At 49.5% G+C, this 15,468-nt stretch overlaps 1 protein-coding gene across 2 annotated transcripts in view; it reads left to right on the plus strand.

Annotated features, from left to right (window-relative positions):
* LOC119441857 (polypeptide N-acetylgalactosaminyltransferase 13) overlaps nucleotides 1–15,468 on the plus strand; it is a 308,456-nt gene that overhangs the window by 105,761 nt on the left and 187,227 nt on the right. The gene's annotated exons all lie outside the window — the stretch shown is intronic.

A 15,468-nucleotide genomic window follows, 5' to 3' on the forward strand; every position in this document is an offset into this window, starting at 1 on the left:
GCGATAGCAATTATATGGACACTCCAAAGCAGATTTCTGCCGTCGGCGTCGCCGTCGCCGTTGCCGTCGCCGTCGCCGTGAGGTTCCGTATGACGTCAATGGAGATGAAATCGTCGCCGCGCGCCACCGAACGCTGTATGTGCGAGTGAAAGGGCGCGAGGGACGCGCGCTTTCACGGGGAGTGAACGCACGGCGGAGAGCAAACGCGCGTTCTGTGCCGTGCTCCCTTAAGGGCTGCAGAAGTAGGCGTCTCTTTCCTCCTTTACAATCACCATATATGTAGAGCAAACGCGCCTTCTTCTGACGCACGAAAGGCCGTGGGGGGGGGGGGGGGGGGCGGGGAAGGGAGGCGACGTTTAGCTGCGGCACCAAGTGCCTATTTATATCAAAGGCTCCGGCAACAGTCACCAACGCTGCACGCGTTTTGAGCGAACTCGGGCAAAACGCCGACGGTGTCGACAACAGTTCTGCGTGTTGCCGGCGCTGCTGCATGTCCAAGTTTATACAGCTCATAAAGCTAATATCATTACTCCGTATAGCTCTCTACTAAGTTGCTATCGCAATTGATGCTTCACCTTTCAGGTGAAACTGCGACAACTTTTTTCTATACCTCCTACTCCCCCTATCCCCTACGACGCTGCGCCGTGCTCCCTTATGGGCTGCAGAATTAAGCGTCTCTTCCTTATGTATAATAAACACCTCCTCCTCCGTTCTGATCTCGTCGAAAATCTCCGAGGCGCCCCCAGAGGCACCGGCAACAGTCACCAACGCCGCGCGCGTTCGGAGCGAACGCGGGCAAAATGCCGACGGCGTCAACAGTTCTGCGCGTTGCTGGTGCTGCTGCATGTCCAAGTTTATACAGCTGATAAAACTACTCACCTTACTCCGTGTATCTATCTACTAAGTTGCTATCGCAATTGATGCTTCGCCTTTCGGGTGAAACTGCGACATTTTTTGTATCGCTTTTGTTTTATTAAATGAATATTTCAAAACTCTCGAGGCGTTTTTTTCCACGCAAAATGGACATACCAACTTTTTGGCAAAGAGTCTACATATTGTGCCTTGGTTCCTTTCCTACGTCACGAGCTATATAGTCTGCTGCTGACCCTTGGTCGTTACGCTTCGGACGGTGGTGGTCGAATAGTCGTAAAAGCCAAGAACCGTCGTCTTTGGTGGTTCGGTTGTCGTTTGTAGGTTTTGTTGCTTTTCTCTCGAACAATCCTTCCGTTTGCGGTGAACGGCCGTGAAAGCTCGACTCTTGGAGCACGCAAAAACGGTGTGGTCGAAGCGTGGTTTTTAAAGTTGGAAAACTGCTGGGTGCAGCGACTGCATAACATTTCACCGCCTGCGGAGAAAACATGTTTCAATCTCGGATCGCGACCGACGAAGATCGGGACTGCCCGCGTGTCGCTTCTTTCGTGGTGTCCCTTTGTTTTATCCTGTATATCCCCCCCCCCTCCCCCCAGAGGTATACACAAGTTGAAAGAGAGGAGAAGGGAAATTGATCTCTTGCTTCCTTACTTTCGTCGAAGTCTATGCTGGCTGGGTACTGGGTATGTTTCTAGGAGCGACGTTCAGAGACCCAGCTGTTATTGAAACCCGACTTTGGTGTGAGGATTGCGAGGTGGTACGTGTCTCTTAAACAAGAACGCGCACGCGTAGAACAACCTAAAAAAAAAAGAAAAAGTCAGCTCTGAATCGACGTTCACGCAGCTGGCAGGAGAAAGGGCGGGGGGTAGAGAGATTCTGAATACGTGCGGGCGTTCGATGTATGTATCGCCGAAGCTCCGGAAAACCGAGAAAGCGCGAGAGTTCATACAGTACCGTTTTCCTTACATACCGAAGTGTGAAGTCGAGCGAACGCGTGAGCGGTGCGACTTGAATTTGGTTTGTGTGTGTGTATCTGCGTCCGGCTGCTGTTTCTCGTTCCTTCTCTCTTTATTTTTCTTCCTTTATTTCAACTCCGATGGCTTCGCGAACACCGCTGACATGTCGAGTGGGGATAGGTGGGGCTTCGCGCGTTTCCCTTGGGGGATATGCCAGCTTCCGCGCTTCCGATAACGCTTTGCTGACAGAGATCCTGTATTGGTTCTCTGATTCTTTCTTTCTTTCTTTCTTTCTTTCTTTCTTTCTTTCTTTCTTTCTTCTTTCTTTCTTTCTTTCTTTCTTTCTTTCTTTCTTTCTTTCTTTCTTTTCATTCTGTGTTGCTTTTATCGAACTGCCTTTATTTCTCTAAATCTTTCCTCGCGTGTGCTGTCTCCGGGGTCCTTAAGGCTTGTAATGCCGACTTGAAGTTTAAGATCTTGGAAGCTAGATGTTTTTTTCGAGCAGTGCCAAGTCCTTGGAGATGTAATTTTGGAAGTGTTGTTTCAGTTCCACGGTTGTCAATTGCAGCGCCCCATTTCTAAAGCTCTCCCGCGTCGCCGTTGGGTGTTCGCTGATTTTCTGGTATGATTGACGCTGGCTTTAACGGAGCTTGTTTTTTCTACACTGTTTGTTAATATGAAAACGCTTTGCATCCTTTTGTTCCTATTGTCTTAAAGCGGCGTCCAGCATTGAGCTAAAAAAAAATAAACGTGCGAACGTATGAAAACGCGCCAGCGACGGTTCAAAAAAACAAAAAAAAAAAACTGAGTAATAATAACATTAATTTGGTGGCGATTTCGCGGTAAGTGCGAGAGAAATGCATTCGCATTACGCCGTACGTCATTGAGGTCCCAGATCCTTAATTTAAATGGCGTTCACCACGTTGCAAAGTGTTGTTCAGGAGCTCACACGTGCAGCCTCTTCGTGTGCCCCCCCCCCCCCCCCTCTTTTTTTTTTTTTTTTTTTGTTCATAAGGAATACTTTGCACCATGCTTTACTGGCGCCAGCCAGCTAGATTTCCAGTCTCTTGAAAAAGCGTTACGTGCGTTAAAGCGCCGACATTATGCCATTGCCTTCGGATGTACTCGCACTTGTGCCCTGCACTCAGCCTGCCGAGATGTACGAACCGCTTGCTCTCGTCTGGTGTCATCATTGCAAAATTATAAAAAAGAGCATGCGCAGGCCTGCAATAGCCCGGAATATGCCGCCCGGCAAGTCGTCGCACTTATATAGGAGAGCCAGCCAATCGCATGCATGCGTGCAGTAATGCGGCTGTGCGATGGAGGCTAGTTCTGTGGATGAGTGGAGGCGAAAGGACGCCAGCCGGGCCGCCGAGAACAAACTGAGTCTAGTCGACGAATGTGACGACACAGGTTCGTGCGCTGTGTTTTGCAGGGCTATTGTCACAATCCGCATATTCGATTGGTTATTTCGGAGCGCTCCTGCGGAGCTGCAAACGTACTGCAAGACCGTAACTGCAATCGTTATTGCAAGTACAAGCTTGGTTCGATGGTTATGTACTTCATTCTGGTGCTCAGGTAGATCGGTTTGTTCTCGTATTCGAGCTTTAAAGCTTATCTTATGCGATCCCGGACGCACGGCCATGGTTCTCTGAGAAGACCAGTTGAATATGCCGAGTTTAATGTGTTTTTGCATGTTGAATGAGTGGGGAATGCCTATGAGCAAGGATGTCGCCGGCAGTAAGATTTTTTTTCCCGCAATTTAAGCCAATAAACTCGTTCAAATCATGAGCGGTTGCCCGCACGGATTTAGACGAGCATACGTGAACGAAAGGGCAATGACGCCAGTTGGCAGTGGATAAAACAATTTTGTCACTGATGTTAAATGAAAGAGCGAGAGAAAGAGACAGAGGGGAAAACGTCTTCTCTCGCTGGCTTTGTCGCAGTGACTTGTCCCTTGTCAAAAGGACCGCCTGCACGTCGTTTGCGTGATCTCTGCGGTTTGTGTTCGCCCCCCCCCCCCCCCCCCCCCCACACACACACACATACGGGCACAAAGGATGCTGAAGATCACGCCATTAGCGTGATTACCCTCCCGCAGCGAGATACTTGTGTTCTTCATAGGTGCAAAGGGATCCGTATAAACGGGAGCAAGCATCGTCTTCGCCGTCTTCGCTCCTGTATGCGCTTACCAAGGTTCTTTCTTTCTTTCTTTCTTTCTTTCTTTCTTTCTTTCTTTCTTCTTTCTTTCTTTCTTTCTTTCTTTCTTTCTTTCTTTCGGTCTTTCTTTCTTTCTTTCTTTCTTTCTTTCTTTCTTTTCCTCCCTTGTCGCGCGGAAAGGAAGAACCTTTCTCGCATCAGGAAGTGGAGGATTAGTAAGGAAGTGTCTCGCGCTAGCAACTGTGTACCGCTGTTTTGTTTTTTACTCCCGTACCGCGCGTGCGCACTTTTTTTTTTTTTTAGCTTAATGCTGGACGTTGCTTTAAGACAATAGGAACAAAAGGAGGCAAAGTGCGTTGCCCCTGCTTCATTCGTTGATACAAAAAAAAAAAAAAAAAACGAGAACGCTGTTTAGTTTGGTGTTTCTTTTAGCATATTTCTTGTGCCCCTCGGATTCTTCCCTTCCAAGCTCAAAGAAGAGCCTCCCCCGCTCCCGGGTCATCCCCATCCTTCTCTAATATCGCGCGTTCCTCTCGCCGCCCCGGTCTGCTCAGCCTGCGTCCTGCTAATGCAGGAGGCGGCAGACGCGTGCCTCTTTGTCGTATTCATGTACGCGCGCACATTGTTCGCATCTCTCATTTTCTCATTTTTTTACGACGGGATGAGGCCTTCTTTACGACTCTTTACGACGAGCTAAAAGGCAGCGAACAATAGGACGGAGATTCTCAATGTGCGAATCGTGCTGTCCCTTCTTTTATTTCTTTGTCTGTTGCAACGGAGCTCCCGCTGCTGCCTCCGATGCCGGTGCTGCATCTTCACTTGATATCTCTTTGAATTCTCTTTTTTTTTCTTTATTGCTTTCCGTGCGAGGCTTTGAAATGAACTTATTCAATTCTTCGCGCTTAATGCGCGCCGAAAGTAATAATCGCGCGATGGTTCACTGCGTTGATTGGGTGCATGTGTAGTACGTGTGGATCGAAGGCCCGCTTATGAAGATTTCGGGAGAGGCTGCGAAGGTCCCAGCGCGAGCTGAGTTCACCCACGTTTATCTCGAGCAATCGAAGCTTTCTTGACGGTTGGTGGTGTGGCGCCCGGGAACAGTAATGAGAGGAAACTTGATTGCTTACGAAAATGTTGCGGTGCATTTTGAGTTTTATTTGCTCAATTTGCAGCTGCTACCTGACATCGGGCTCCGTTACAGTGCCCCCCCCCCCCCCCCTCTTTCTCCTTGTTTCATAATTCACGATTTCTATCGTGCCATTGAGGACGACATCTGCGACGAAGTTACGCGCTTGTCTTGTCTTCTTCGTTTTGGCGTTGCAGATTGTAAACTGTGGGGTCCCAGCGTCGCATAGCAGCCAGAAAAACAGAATTGGGAAAGAGGGAAGTGCTCTCGCATTTAAAAGGCTGCCCAGTATCCGGACAAGGTGCCCTCATTCCTCTGGACATAATCGTAACTATATATTCGGCAAGTCTAACCCCTCTGACGCCGCATCTCTCTCCCTTCGGGGCCTATCAGCGTCTTGGCAAATCGTCCTTCCATGGTGTCCGGACCCTCCAATGCATTGTTTGGTTCAAGGTAGCTTTTAGTGGCGCTCTCGTCACGATTTGGCCGTCACGATAATGCTGCCGATTATGACGGCGACGATGAATGATGGTATAATTGTACCATGTTGATCATGTCTGCTGTATATCTTGCGCTATGATGTCCATGATAGTGACTGGGCATGTTAACATTGTAATAGCTGACCACGCCGGCAATTCGTTCCCAATATCCATGAAAGAGATTCTTTTTCGATCTGGCCAGCTTTGGCCTTGTACTCGCAGCAAATTATTGTCCACGTCTGGGCGAGGTATTCAATATTTTGAAATAGGGTAGGTACGTTTCGTTTACTGTACTCGCGTGAGCGTCACGCATCACCGAGACTTCCTATCTTTTTCTTGATGTATTCAGGTGCGCCAGCTTTGGCAGCAGTTCGTTGATTGATTGGAAGTTGCATATATATATATATATATATATATATATATATATATATATATATATATATATATATATATATATAATTATATCTGTGCGGGTAACAGATGCTGTATTGCGATAAACGCTTCCTCGCCGCCGCCGTGTTTCTTCAGCATTCAGCAATAGTAAAGCAGGTACGCCTGCGACCTTTACAAGCATTTCTTAGTCAGTGGTTGCCTTTTAACCAGTTTAACCAGTAGCTCTATTTAGCTGTTCTTACGCTAACTATAACCATAAGAATTAACCTTGCTGCCTCCAAGAATTTACAATGCTGACGCGCGTGTTCGAGCAACGCCACGATGGCTCGCAGACGGCTTATATACGTGCTTCTCATTTATACCAGGTCTTTCTGCGAAGACGTTGAGTAACTATTGAAGGAGGGCTGTGGCAGGCGGCACAATCCTAGTCCTTGAGCTGGTCTATATATACTCGAATGGGCGGACGATACTTGCACGAGAAACCTAAATGCATAATCGACTAATTAACAAGCAACCACAATTTAAGTTTGTAGCTAATAACCTTACGGCACATATTGCAACCGGTGAGCCCGCAAGGAATATCTACTTGAAAATGAATTCTGTGGATGACATCATTTTCAAGATATGCGCCATCAAACTTGGTGTAAAAAATGCAGAGTCGTTCCACTTACCAATGTATTTTTTTGCAAAGTTCGAGAAATAATATCTGGAAACTGGTGTCGTCCTGAGAATTGGTTCCACTTGAATCAGCCTTGCGATCTCCCTAGCTACAATTTGTAAATTGCCATATAGGCCGTAAGGTAATTAGTTAAAAGTTGTATTAGTGCATTTTCATTTAGTCAGTTATGCATTTCGATTTCGTGAGTAAATTATGTCCGCCTGTTCGAGAAATGCAGCTCAAGGATTAGAATTGTGCTATATCTCCCACAAGGTGATGTGTTTTTCTTTAATTACGTAGTCTGCGCACAAACACCCGGTATAAGTAACCGACTGTCAGAGTGCGCGTACGCTCTGGGAACGATGTATAGCGTGGCGCGCGCCCGCACTAACACACAATAATAGCTGACACGATTTGGACGTTTACAGACTTGCCGCGGACTTGGCGAATGCATCAGGGTCGGCGCGCAGCAATCACTGGCGAAAGGCGCATAGCGTACAACGTGCTGACAGGAAAGGCACAGAATCTCTCTTTCGGTACTGGTTATCGATGTTGTCAGTACCCTTGGCGACCAGAAAAATCCGGAGCATGTTCGGATATAGTTTATAAGCTTATTCGCTTCCGCAAGTGTAAGTCGAAGGATGGTGTTAGGTGATAAGATTACACGTGTGATCTCGTATTTGATCTTCAACAATGTCTTTCATTGTCTCGTGCGTGTTATTTTGCGTATTTCATTATCTGCACATGTGCATGTGCACGCGTTTCTTCTTTCTATCTCTCTGTGTACGTGTGTGTGGGTGGTGGTGGTGAAAAACTTTATTGAGTGATGACAGGAGAGAGTTGGGGACGGCCTTAAGGGCCGGCCTCTCACAAAATCTAGGAGGGGTCCCTATAGTCCGGAACCCCTGTGGCTTCTGATGCAGCACGCGCTCGAGGGCGTACGTGCGTGCATGCATGTATTTGCTTTCCGCGTGTTTCTTCGTGCAGTAAACCAGTCGTCAGAAACGCTTCCTTCTTCGTGCTCGTCTTTTCCCGTTTTCCATTCTCCTAAAGTTAGGCAGCGCGGTTTAAGGCTCAATCAACAAACGTTACACAAGCTCCAGCAGACCCCCCCTCCCCTCTCGTGAAGCGCGTGAAAGGAAGATGCGGTATAACTGAAATGCGCTTCGCTGCCGCCACTCTTGTGCTATGCCGCACGCGTTCCATGGCCCCCTGCAATCTTCTTCTGTCGTGCCTGGCGAAGGCGGTATGGCGTTCAACTCGCCGTCGACGCGGCCCTTTTGCCTCCGGGCTGCGCAAATGCCGCGACGAATGAATAGCTCTCCCGTTGCGAGCTCCGTGCTTGGCGGCTTGCGCGGCGGGCACACGCTCGCGCACTCTGTGCGTTATGACTTGCATGCGCTAACGCAATTAGCGCTGCCGCCGCCGTCGGCTGAGCTTTGAGCGAGCGTTTTCATCGCTGGCGCCTTCTGCGAGTGCGCGCGTCTTTCGCTTTTATCCTCTGCCGCTCTCGCGCTTCTTGCTGCTGCTGCACCGCTTCACTGCTTCTTGCGCTGCCGCGCCGTCGACTTTGCTCAGAGTGCCTTCCAACTAATACGGTGCAGCGCTGTCGAAGCCGGCGCCCGCCGTGAGCGAATCGGGGAGCCCAACTCGCAATTAAGCTCACGTTTGTATTAGGAACCGCTCGCGCAATTGAAGCAGCCCGAGCCTATATACGCTTTCCAAGGATATGTCGCCGAAGGATGCGATGACCGTAACTTAGGCCAGTTTAAGCTAGGCCGCTGTATTGTGCAAGCGCGACTTAAATCACCCTTAAATTTTGGCTCTCTATATAGCTTCAACAACGTTGCTCTGTTTTTACTTAGCTTGAGGTATCTACGCTTTCTCCAGCTGCCTTTATTGCGACTGCGCATATATTACAATTGTGTAAGGCTCCCTAACTTACATTAGACCACCTAAAGGGGTCGGCGGCGGCCGCGCTGACGTTCGATAATTTCCCAAAGTGCTCCGCGACGCCTCCCCCGTCATTTCATTGTACCTTTTTTTTTTTTCTTTTTTTTTTTTTACTTCTTGTGGGTAGAGTCTGGAGACTGTCTAGATCGTTTTCCTCTCGTTTCGCTGCTGTCGTAACTTACATTAGACCCCATCGTTTGCTCTGCTTCGCTTGTCGTCACTTTAGCGGCGCTGAGGCGGCGGCAGCAGGTTTCCAATTAGCGCCGGTGCTAACGAGTGACTTCGCTTCTGCTGCTCGGCGTCGCGGCCGGGAAACGTATGTGCAGCTCGCCGCTTTTCCGATGTTTCTGTGTGCACGCCGCGAACGCCGACTTCGGCACTCACTCGTCGTCGTCGCCTACGGCGGTTGTCGTTGCGACGTGCTCAGCCCTCTCTTTGTGCGCGCTCACGTACTACATGTACTCTGTACATACACCGCCGCCGCTTCGCTGGTGCACACTGTATCTACACAATACCCGCCGGCAGGACTGTCACGGACCATTTTCGTCGAAATAGGTTGTGCAGGCACGTGCGTGGATAGGCTTGCACAGGTTTATATACCCGGCACTTGCTGGTGTGACGAGAGCATGGTCCCCTCTCCTTTTCTTCCACCCTCCTGCTTTCTCGCCCGTGTCGTTTCTTGTCTTGTCAAGCGTGGCGCTGGAACCTAATTTGCACAGCTCTTCCGTTGGCGAGAGATACGCCGCCAATACTCTGCAGCGAGCCTTTTGTGCTTTTCCATAAAAGACGGTCGTATAACAGCGTTTTCTCTCAAGATCCATGCGGCGGCACGTTGTGTATACGTCCCTCGGTGAACGCCGCGCTTCCCCTCGAGTGGCAGACGCATCGCTGATATGATTAAGGACGTTGGACGCATCCCTGTTGTGTTGACGTGTCGCTCACACGCGTGGCTCTGTCGCACCCAGGACAAGTGAGGGAGAGAGAGAGAGAGAGAGAGGGCGAGACAGCGAGGCGTCACCTGCGAAGCATCGGCAGTTTCTACAGTAACTCTTTGTGAAGTTTGAGACTTACTTGGCTAGTATAAATGAAAACCGACGCATGTAAAGACTACAGCAGGTTGTAAGCAAGTAAATTAACCATACGAGACGCTCGAGTTTGCGTGGGAAGAGGACGTTGGCCCCCCTTTGGGTGCTGAATAAGGGCCCTGGGGAGGCTGCAGGAGCAACAAAATACCAAGATGATGCCTCGAGTTAACGTCGCTAGGGAAACGGGCGGGTTATGTGCCAGGGAATAGGAGGAGGAGCTTTGAGAAGCGAGTTAAGCAAGCAAGCAAGCAAGCAAGCATCGCTGGCAGTAGCAGCAGCAACAGCCGAAAGCTGCTGCAGCAGACTTTGATCGAGCTGTGCATGGCCGAGACGCAGACGCCGCTGCTGGGCTGCTGCCTGCCCGTATTGAATTGCGCTGGCGTCTAGTGGAAAAGAAATAACGAGGGGGGGGGGGGGGGGGGGGGGCTCTGCTGAGGGACGGTGTAATGTGAGAGCCCGCGGCGGCTTGGCGTGCTCGCGACGCTTTCGGTTTTTGACGCCCGCGCGGCGCCGTTGACCCGAGGGAGAAAAACGCGTCTTGCATGTGCTCCCGCGTGGATATGGCGACAGCGCATCGGCAGACACCGCGAAGAGGGAGGACCTTGTTTCCCCCCCTCCACGCACACACTTTGGACGTCAAGTAAGTGGCGCGCGAGGTGCTTTTGTTATGTGGCTCGCTCTTCTGCATCATCGGTTATTATAAATGACTGCTCGTTTGTCTCGTGAAGGTCGGTCACACAGGCTCGGCGCGGTATATAGCCCACGTCGCGCAGGCTTCTCGGCTCACGAACAAGGGGGATCCTTTGGGGCCGTCTGGAAAGCTGCTCGCTGAGTGATTGGCTTGTTCTCCATGTTTCGTGTACAGTCGACTCATCTTAAGCCAGGGAAGTTGAGATAATTATTCGCGTTAGGAGATCCCTCAGCATCCAAGTTAAATGTCCGGAACTACACCTCGAAAACGGTGAAGGCGCTCGTGTAACTGAAGTGTTGTAGGACCGCGTTAGCGCTCTTTCGCGGCACCCTTGGTGCTCTGAATGTGCCGACCCCTGACTTCCGAGTAAGCGCGACAACGAAGTGGAATGCATTTCTTTCTTACGTTCCTTTGTAAGTTGGCCTCCCTCTGCGCTTTTTTCCATGCCGCCTCCCGCAGTCGCACGTGTTGCTACGCCGCCTTCTTTCCTTCCTTTTGTCCGGCGTCACGCTTCACCATCTTCGCTCATCCACCGCGCGAGACGTTGCAGGAAAACTCTGTGCAGGCCACTGAAAAGCTGCCACTTGCGGATTCTCGCTGATCCCCTATGCAGTATACCACCGCGGTCGTGACAGTCACCACAAGAATGCCCCCCCCCCCCCCCCCTCATTTTCATGGCCGGAATAAATTAACATGATTGCAGCCGATTCCGAGTCAGGAGCTACGAACCTCCCTGCAGGATGCGCTGACTGGTCACCTATACATCCCAGCCGGTGTTGCAGCGGCCGCTTGAAGTTCGCGGACTGCATTGTCGTGAGACGTTCGGTGCCGTACTCAGACGGCCCCCATGGGACGGCGGGTGCGCGCACGTGGGGCGTCTTGTATGGCCATCCACGATGACGTAAGCCCTTCGTGTCAGCGGCGTGGCCGCGCGCGCCCTGGGGAACAAGGAGCCGCGTGCTGGCACCAATTGTCTCTTGTCTGCCGGCTCTGTGTCCTTCGGGCGCAGTGCTGTTACGACACGTGCGACCCGCCATCGCCGTATACACCCGAGAAAAAGCATCTTCTTCGACGTGAAGTAGTCTGATAGTGAGAGGATCGATAGTATCATCTGCGCTGAGCGCGCTTGCGCCATCATATTCCGTCGTACAGCGAACTGCAGTAATATTGAAAGTTGAGCCACTCGGTGTTGGTTCATTCCGCGCAGGACGTGACGGAAAAGACAAGACAGCACTGTCTACTCTCTTCAATTATTCAGTTGATGTTCGGCGCCGTCATTGTCCTTTCCTCTTCAGTTCCCGTCTTTTCGCGCTTTTCCGAGAATAAATATCTCGTAAATATTTGAATGCGAACTACAAATACAAGAAGTGTGGAAGTGTACCGTCCGCACTTCACATGTAACGCGGTTAGTGATGCGGTAGCTGGGAGCCTCTAGTACGTTGACCTACCGAGGAGATGGCGGCCAATCGTTGTTGTAAAGGCGGCACACTTGTTGAAACATGCACAAACACCAAAAGAGGCATGCAGGAGCTTTGACTTAATTGTGTTTGACCCCTTTGGTGTTAGTGCACATATCTACTGCGTTTACAACTAGTATGTGTTGACGCTTGAACGCACGTCACAAAACACGCACAACAGGTATTGTGCACGATTCCAGCGTCTTCGTGAGACCCACGTGGCAATTAAATCATGTTCTGTCCATGTTTGCTCTCGCGAGGGGATGGGGGCAGCGCTCTCGCATTTATTGTCGCTTAGTACTTAGTCCGTTCTTTCGCCGTAAGTCGCCGATAGAATGCGTAAGCATCCTAGACGCCCAATACAAATCCAAGGCAAAATCAACTCTTTTTGAAAAGTACAAATAAAAATAAATAAAGCTCTACAGCATACCGCCAGAGCTATGCGCGGAATGCATGGGGACTCCGCGTGCCCTAATTTTATGGGGCGCATCGCGCAAGGCTTTAGAAGAATTTCGGCGTGAAACCGTGAAGGATTCTTACAGCCTTTTTTTTCTCGATACGCCGGTAATAATAATAATAATAATAATAATAATAATAATAATAATAATAATAATAATAATAATAATAATAATAATAATACGTGGTCTGACGGAGGGATTGAACGAAGGGCAGTTGTATGAAGGCCTTACAAGGGCGGTCGTCTTGCCTCGCGTAAATTGTGTACCAGTCATCTGGGCCTATATACGATAATGTCGATGATGACAGGTGTAACATTTCGAGATCAGCTTTAGTATGAAATCCGAATATCTATTAGGCTATCCACGCAACCTCCATATACTTGCTAGGTGTCATGCTTGTACACGCGAGAAGCCTGTGGTGGAGTTTCTCGCTCATCCAGTTGCCTCTGGCGAGCGGTGTTTTTTTTTTTTTTTTTCGATGGCGTCAACGCGTCGTTGTCAGCCTTCGCCGCCTAACGAGCACCGTGTGTGTCACGTCGTCGCTGTCGGAAGGTCGCGCCGCGGCGGGCTTTTGTTGACCCTGTCCCCTTTTGTTTCGACCGCGTTTGCCGAATCATCTGCCGCTGTGGACGGAAGAGATTGCGCAACCTGGCTGAGGCCTCGCTCGCCCGTGGCCTGGTTGGTTGCTGCACGGCAGAGCATGTCACCAGAGCAGCTGCGGAGGCCATAGTGTTTTCCACAAGGATTACCGTGTTCACTCGAATTTAGGCCGTTACTCTTCCTAAACAAAAACTAAAATGTACGCGAGTCGGGGGGGCTGAACTTACATCGAGGATACGGTTTGGCGTTTTGCCACCTCGAGGGCACAATGTTATAGGCACTATATTGCAGCATAGATCCCGAGATTCCCGCGCTGCCCAATATCGGAGACAATGATCGTAGCTGACGGTAGTGCAATGTAGGAATAAATCGGTCACAGAGGCCAGCGATGTCGACGAAGACGACGAACAGTGGCCGTTGGTTGCGCACATGCGATGAGCGTCGAGCACCGTAGGTCAGCCTAGAATCGAGTAAATGCGGTACTCGAGGGAACTATATATGCGCTGCGATTGTTCAGCTATACACCATGGGAGCGGTGGTTAGTTAGCGCATGAATTTGTCCGATCTTCGTGCTTGTTGCTGCGGAGGTTCTTGTGACGTTTACTTATTACGTTTTATATTTCAAATATTTCCAACCACTCGTAGTTTTCTGAGCACGGCAGGAGGATTAGTAAAGCTACAAACAGGCGTAATCATTGCTAATTGTTTAATTTATAACACAATACGTTGTTGAAGATGATCAATTTGCTAAGTCGCATAGTATGTTTCAAGCCGGAAGGGCGAAGTTTAGGCAAATCCATGTACTAACCATAATTCTCATGATGGCTCAACCGTCACGCTCGCAGTTATCGTAAGCACTTTTGGCTCCCGAGTTCCCTTTAAGATCTACGAACATTGCTATACTGATTTTGGTAGAGGCGGGAGGCGAGCTGGGCTCTCGCGCTTCAGGCGTTGCGCGTGTAGCTTTCGCCGCGCCTGTTCTGATGAACGGCATACGCCGTGTCTTTATCACCCACTTCCGATAATACGCAGAGCCTAATGAGGAGAGTGAAATATGCTTTTCTCTTTCTTCTTCTTTTAAGCGTTGTCTCGTTGAGCGCATGACGGTAGTCGTGTGACAGCTGTTATGACTGCGTTTCGTGTGGGAATTGCGCGAATTGATGAGAAGAGAATGGAAAAACGCAAGCTTGCTTTTTGATCGGCGGCTTCTGAACTTCGTCCGCCTCTATGTGTTGTGAGGGTGAATCGTTACTTTCGCATGTTTTTGATTGCCTGCGATTACGTGCCTGCGACAACTTGCTGGAAGGTGGCCGCCATTGCGGTGATTCGTTTGAGTGATTGTTCAACCTCAGTAACACTTGTCAGCGTAATTTCTTAAATTACCAGTGTGAACATGCGGTTTTTGTGGAAGTAGTATAGGCCTTCGGAGTGTGTGGATGTTTTAATAACCCTTTTATTTGACTGTATACGCTCGCATACCGACTTTCTACCCACCGCGGTTGCGCAGTGGCTATGACTAGATGCGGTGTTCTGCTGAGCACGAAGTATAGTGGGCTCGATTCCCGTGCGTATTTCGATGCTGACGAAAAAAAAATGTAAAAAAAGTATGCTCGTTTACTTATTTAGATTAGGGTGCGTGTGATATTACCACAGGTGACCAAATTAATCTGAAGCATTCCGCTGCGTGTCCTCTCGTAAAGCCTTATCCGCAAACCTCCAATCAATCAATCAATCAATTAATTCGTCAATCAACCAACTAATCGAAATGTCCGTGCTATCACGGATTTCACTGAAGTGTTTCAGCTTAGCTGCTGCCGAAACCATAGGCGCGCGCTGCACGTACTCGACAAGCCCGTCGTCGAAGCGTTGAGCATAGTGCAATATTAAAGTTGTCTTTCCTATAGTGCGTCAAATGCTGTTGCAGTACGCTCTTTCCTGTCCTATTAGTATATTTCGTTTTGTTTCGCGTCCTGTTATGTTAATGACAAACCTACCATTAGTCTTTTTCTCTCAGTTTGGATGCTGCAATTGGAAAAATGTCAATGAGTGCCGCAATGCAGAAACACCCGCTATAGATTAGTTCTCAAACGCATTGGCCTCTCGCGATGTCATAGTTGCAGGTACATAGCGACGATCGCATCTTAAGCATGACAAGTTCAAGTTCAGAGTGAAAGCCTGAAAGTGCTTAAAAAGTTGATTGGCAGGTATAGGCTAGCTAACATAGAGGCATAGTTTTGTATACGTTACCGGTGTCTCTCCGTGGAGATTCGAGGTTCAATGGAGGAAGTCGAATCGCAGCGTCCCATCTCAATCGATAGCAAATTGCTACAGAATGTCGGCCGCGCTGACGCCTGCAGGAACGCAAGCGGCGGATGGGACAGAAGTGTCGTTGATGCCGTATATAGGTTTTAAACGACCGTAAAGGGGGGCGCGCCGATCGCCGTGATCCCGTTCTGCAGATGGCGTCTTCCGCAGAAACTCGATGCGACAAAGCGATCGATTGCGCAGTTTTCTCGCTATCTACTGCTCCAAGAGTGTAGTTGACAGTTCAACACCTGCGGCAACCGATTGAAAAGCGCTGA

The sequence above is a fragment of the Dermacentor silvarum genome, chromosome 2, assembly GCF_013339745.2.
Source record: "Dermacentor silvarum isolate Dsil-2018 chromosome 2, BIME_Dsil_1.4, whole genome shotgun sequence".
NCBI classification, from domain to species: Eukaryota; Metazoa; Arthropoda; class Arachnida; order Ixodida; family Ixodidae; genus Dermacentor; species Dermacentor silvarum.